At 48.6% G+C, this 5,954-nt stretch overlaps 1 protein-coding gene and 1 long non-coding RNA gene across 2 annotated transcripts in view; one reads left to right on the top strand and one right to left on the bottom strand.

Moving 5' to 3' along the window:
* LOC115065233 overlaps positions 1–5,928 on the top strand; it is a 6,930-nt gene extending 1,002 nt beyond the window's left edge. The window contains exons 2-4 of the long non-coding RNA XR_003845027.1: positions 298–545; positions 4,266–4,367; positions 5,850–5,928. This is a non-coding gene — a long non-coding RNA (uncharacterized LOC115065233). The remainder of the gene's footprint in view (positions 1–297; positions 546–4,265; positions 4,368–5,849) is intronic.
* Positions 1–5,954, bottom strand: part of Gck (glucokinase) — a 47,229-nt gene that overhangs the window by 16,461 nt on the left and 24,814 nt on the right. The gene's annotated exons all lie outside the window — the stretch shown is intronic.

The following is a 5,954-nucleotide window of genomic DNA, read 5'->3' as shown; positions in this document are numbered from 1 at the left end:
GAGGAGGAGGAGGAGGAGGAGGAGGCAAATCCTTAAGCTCCAGTCTCTGGGAGGTGGGAGGAAGGGTGTGAACCAAGGCAAAGCCAGAGACAAACGGAGCTGATTTCCGTCTCAGCTAGACTGCACATGAGCAGCACGCGTCCCCCCCTCCGCGTCCCCTCCCCAGAACGTGTCCCAGGGAGCGGTCTCTTTCCTTCACTGCGCCTTTGAGGGAAGAATGGGATCTAGTTGGCTAAGCACCCAGGACAAGGTTCTAGCAACTCAAACCCACCCTCCTGTGAATCCGCCTTGTCCTAGAGTACCACTCTGCAGTAAGGACATGTGACACGATGTCCTTCCTACACTCAAGAGTCATGACTGCTGGATAGCCCCCTGGACGGAGGGAGCAGGACAGAAGGCGCCTTAGGGATGAGATCTCATGATGGACGCACAGGACACGGGAAACTGCATGAACACCATGTCTGCTTAGGATTTGGAGAAAAACAGAGCTTTGCAGCCATGAGTTGGAGCATTTTCCCATCTCCATCTTTCATTTGATAGAGGGAGTGAGTAGACTGAAGGGGTCATTTTCTGTCCTAGTTGGTAACCTTACACCTCCTTTTTTCTCTTCTCATGTGTATGCAAGCATGTGTGTGTGTGTATGTGTATGTGTGTGTGTGGAGTTCATATGCATGTGCATGCACCTATGCACTGCCACGCAATAGAGGCCAAAGGAGAAGGATGTGCGTGTCTTGTCTATCACTTGCCATCTTCTCTGTTTGAGACAGAACGGAACATGAAGTTCATGTTTCCAGCTAAGTTGGTTGTCCAGTGAGGTGCAGGGCTCTGCCTGTCCCTGTCCTTACTTCTGGTGTTTTAGTAATGTAGAGTCATGCTTGGCTTTTATGTGGGTGCTGGGGATTCAAACTCAGGCTCTCTCACTTTCACATCAAATGCTCCTACCCAATGAGCATCCCCTTCCCCACCCCTGTCCTGTGCCTTGTTCAAGAAGTCAATTCATACGCATGGTTGCATTTTCTATTCATTTACCTCAAGGTAACAGCAGGACAGGGATTGTAACTGATAATCAAGCTTATTCATTCTAGTATCAAAAAAAAAAAAATCACAGCATCGGGCAGCACTTCTGTGCAGTTGTAACAAAGGTCACATGGAAGCTGACAGGATGTCTCAGCAGGTAGAGCACTTGCCACAGAAGCCTGGTGACTTGAGTGTGACCTCTGGAACCATGTAAAGGTGAAGGGTGGGGGGAGCTGGGAAGATGGCTTAGCAGTTTAGAGCTCTTATGCTCTTCCAGAGGACTCAGGGCCAACTCCTAGCATCCACATGGTAGTAACTCACAGCTTTCTGTAACTCCACTTCCCTCTTCTAGCCTCTCTGGGCACCAGGCACACGCATAGTGCATAGACATACATGCAGGCAAAACATTCATAAACATAAAATAAAGAAAAAGAAAGATGGAGAGAACTGCATGGTTGTGTGTGTGTGAGTATACACTCATGTGTGTATACCATAGAGCGGGTATCCCACAGGGCTGTTGTCTGAGCTCGACAAGTGTGCCATAAGCACATATAATAATAAGTTAAAATTTTAAGACAACGTTTTTGAAAAAGGTAAGGTTGCTTTTTTTTGTTTTGTTTTGTTTTTGTTTTTGTTTTTTTAATGTATATGGGTGTTGGAATGGAACCCAGAAGAAGAGCCAGCGGCAGGTCCTCTCTCCAACTGTCAGGCTGATTTCTAACATCAGCACACGAAGTGTCCCTCACAGCTGGGGGTGCTATCTATTTTGGAATGTTGTGGAACCTCTAGGAGATGGAGCCTCACTAGAGGAAGTGGGTCACTGGGCGGCAGGTCTTATAGTTTGATAGCCAGACCCTGTTAGGGACAAGCAAAAGAAACTTGTTCTAAGTATTGCCACTTTGTTTTCAGGCTTCATTTAATCATAGGGGGAAACTAAGTTCAAGGTCCCAGGTGCTAGGGGAGATTGGTGCCAGGGGCTAGGGGACTTTCCAAGAGCTGAACAGCTTCTCTTGTTAGGGCGGCGTTGTCTGAGTTCAGTCATCTCAAGGATAGCCTCCATCTTGCTGGCAGGGTTAAACTAAGTTCATGTTCTCAGGCTCAGGAATCAACTCCCATCTTTAAAGATTTATTTATTTTATGAATATGAACACACTGTAGCTGTCTTCATACACACCTGAAGAGTGTATTGTACCCCATTACAGATGGTTGTGAGCCACCATGTGGTTGCTGGGAATTGAACTCAGGACCTTTGGAAGAACACTCAGTGTTCTTAACCTCTGAGCCATCTCTCCAGCCCTCAACTCCCATCTTGATTGATGGAAAAATGTAACAATAACTTGGCACAGATGTTTGTGATTTGCAAGCTTAAATATTCTGAATCATTGTTGTGGTTTAACTCCAGAGTCTGTTCTGCCATCCTGATACAGTAGTATCGGCTTGATTATAACACATTTTTATCATCTGCATTGACCTGGTGTCTGAGTTATGTTGGATTTAAACAGACCCCATAACAACCCCACTTCCTGTCTTCTCTCTGCTTGCTGACTGTGGACTCAGTGTGAAACCAGCGGCCTTGTGGTCTAGAGCTATTCCTTCCCTGCCATGATGGAATGTCCCCTAAAACCAGAACCCAAAATAAGACTCCCCTTAAGTTATTTCTTAGCAGACACTGTCACAGCAAAAGGTAGCTAACACAGTACGCAAAGATGTCAATGACGGTCTGTTTAAAGGGATTACAGCCACTGTCCTGCAATTCTCTACTAGACACTGGCCTGGCATACACTTCGGCTATATCTCCTGTATGCATAGGTCTATCTTGGGTAACGGACAGGATTTTGCAGAAATGATGGCAGCTATGCCACAAGACACTGTGGTTCCTGTCTTTCTCTCAGTCTGTTCCCTCTGAGGGAGGCCAAGTGCCATCAGGTGAGAACATGACACGGAAAGAAGGTGTCCCCATAACGTTGGGAGGAAAAAGTGAAGACACTAATAATCTGCCATGTTGGCAGCAGATCTGCCAACCACAAGCCAGCTCCCTGCTGCTGCCCAGCCACTCCCTTGACTAAATCTCAGAAGAGACCATAAGGAAGACCACCTGCTGGACCCACAGATACCATGCAGGGGAGTAAAGTCCACTTGTCTTAAGTCTTCACGTTTTGAAAGTAATTTTTTAAAAACAGAACTGGGCTTGTTAGCATGTTGCTAACATGAAGCAAATGGTCCTTTCTTTTTGATATTGTTTGTTAATGCTGAGGTTTTGCCATGGAGATAAAAGGAGATGTTAATGATGTTCATGTTGAAGGAAATATGACAAATATTATACCATAATAAATAAATAATATATATATATATATATAATCTATAGTTTCTTCAGCTTGTTATGTAGACCAGGCTGGCCTTAAACTCATAGAGACTCACCTACCCTGCCCCAAGTGCTGAGATTAAAGGCAGGAGCCAGCACACATGGCTTGAGTATTATTTTAAAATAAAGTTTAAAAAAATAACAGATTAGAGAGGTGTAGCTATTTTTTTTTTTTGTACAAAAGGTCCGAGGCCCAGATTCACAGTTAAATTGGCCACATTTCCAGGCTCCTTATCTAGAGGAAAATGAAGTGGATGCCAGGGAGTCCACAATGCCAGCCCGCCCCCAACTGGCCTGGTCTCTGGCTGCCCTCAGTATCAGTCTCGTTCCAGGTACAGGCACCCTGATGCAATGGGGTATGGAGGCCAATGAGTGTTGCAAATGTTTGCTTAGTGCGGAGCGAACTAGAAATTGGCCGGGCCTTTGTGTAAAGGGGAAGGCCACAGGCCTGGTGAGTGGGAGGTGTCAGACGGTAGGAAATGGTTTGTGACCATGGTGTTGGGGTTGGAGAACAGGAGGGAGATAGACTAAGAGACAGCAGAGCCCACCCTGACAAATGCCACAGCTACCTGAGATCATCGACAACCCTTTGTAGGATGCTGTGGCAGAGTTTTGACCAAATTACAGCTTGTATGCTCTGTGGGGACTGAGGCCCGAGACAGTTAAGAGGTTTAGAAGGATGCTCCAGCCTCAAACCCCTCAGTGGGATTCGTACGCAGGCCATTCTGAGTCCAAGACTGTTCAGATTTAAGCGCCTCTTGCTCCTCCTCCTCTGTGACAGGGTCTTGCTGTATAGCTATGATGGCCTCAAACTCATGATCCTCATATTGCCACCTCCCAGGTGCTGGGATCATTTGTCCAAGACTTCGTTCTTCCTCCTGTCTAGATGTGGAGGGCGCATCCTAGGACTAAGCACACATGGGTCAAGAAACAACCTCAGAGCTGCTCCGGTGGGAAACAGATGTAGAAGAGGTTTCGGCTTCTGCCGGTAAGTAAGGGGATATGGTGGCTAGTCTGCTTGTCTCTGAGAGCAGGAGGTCTGAGAAGCCAGAACTCTGCATGGGGTGGGGATGGGGTGGGGGCAGAGGGGCGGGCGGGGCATGGAGTGGGGGCGGGGCAGAGTGCAAGGCGGATGAGGGGGTGGGGCATGGGATGGGGGCGGGGCATGGGATGGGCTGGACTGCGAGGGGGAGCAGGGGCGGAGCATTGGGTGGGAATGGAGCAGAGTCCAGGTGAGAAGCAGAGCGGTTCTGTCTGGATGCCAAGTTCGTCTACTCTGCTGCTGCCCACTGCAGTTGCCTTTCATCACTGATATCAGAGCCGGGCCTCTCCAGGAGTCTGCCTTTCCTTCAGCCCCATTCCAGGACAGTGGAGATATCTAGTCTTGTGACTTGAGTAGCTACCAGATTTTTAGCCTCTCTAGTGTGACCAACAGGCACTGTTGGATCACCCAGACCATATGGTGTAAGCCACTCTAGTAAATCCCCTTTTAATATATAACTCTATCAATCATGTTTCTTCAGGGAACTCTGATACAGTATGTGAAGAAATAGGTGTTAGCACCAGGACACTCCAAGGCCTGGCCTAACCATGTGACACTAGACCTGCGTTGCTAGGACAACGACCCTCAATCCCACAACTCACCTGGCTCAGTTCCCACCCTCACTGGTGTGACGTCATTCTCTATAAATTAGGGGATCACCCTCTCCTTGCCTTCTCCTCCTCTTCTCTTCACCCCTTCCTCGCTCTCTTCTCTCCCCCCTCTTCTCTTCTCTTTCTCCTCTTTCTCTCTCCTCTCCTCTGCTCTTCTACTCACTTTGCCGCCCCACCCCATCCCTGCTTAATAAACCTCTCTCATATGGAATCACCTTGGCGTGGTCTGCTGTTTGGTTTATCCGCCCAAAACATAAAATTGGTGCCGGAAACCCAGGATGGATAAACAAAAAACCAGCAGCCACCAGCGCCTGGTGTTGCCCAAGGGGCATCCAGTGGACACAGCGGNGGGTACTGAACACAACATCCACGGTAAGATTCCCACTTGCAGTCGCTTGCTTGCACATGTGCGCACGCCAACCCTCCACACAGCGGCTTGCAACTTTCTCTCTGAGCCAGAACTCTTGGCGACCCCACTTCCCCTGTATTTAAGCCTTTGGCCCAAGTGGTTACAAACGACTTGGGGGCTCACACAAAGGCCTAAGGGACAAGGGGGGAGGAGTGCGGCTGTCCGCCATTTACACCATGTGACCTGCCGCTGTCCCGGGGCGCAGAAACTTTAAACTAAGTGAGCTGCGCCATTTCCACAGAGCCTTATAAGCTGGGCTTCCACGTTCCCATTTTACCGGTTCGCAAAAAAACTCTCGCACAGACACCAGTTCATGGAACAGAACCTGGCCAGTTCTGCCTGAGAACTAGGGGCTACTGACTCAGCTGGCATAAGAGACACTGCCCATCTGCATCTTGCTCTTTCCAGAAGCTGCTCTTTCAGTACAGACTCCCAGCGGGTTGGCTGAAATCCCTGGCCAGGGTGGAGCACTTCCCACAGTAAGTCTGGGACTTACTGGGTAGCCACTAGAGG

Source organism: Mus pahari, chromosome 13 (genome assembly GCF_900095145.1).
Source record: "Mus pahari chromosome 13, PAHARI_EIJ_v1.1, whole genome shotgun sequence".
Lineage (NCBI taxonomy): Eukaryota > Metazoa > Chordata > Mammalia > Rodentia > Muridae > Mus > Mus pahari.
The sequence above is the reverse complement of the archived record's forward strand: the minus strand, read 5'-3'. Positions and strand labels throughout refer to the sequence as shown.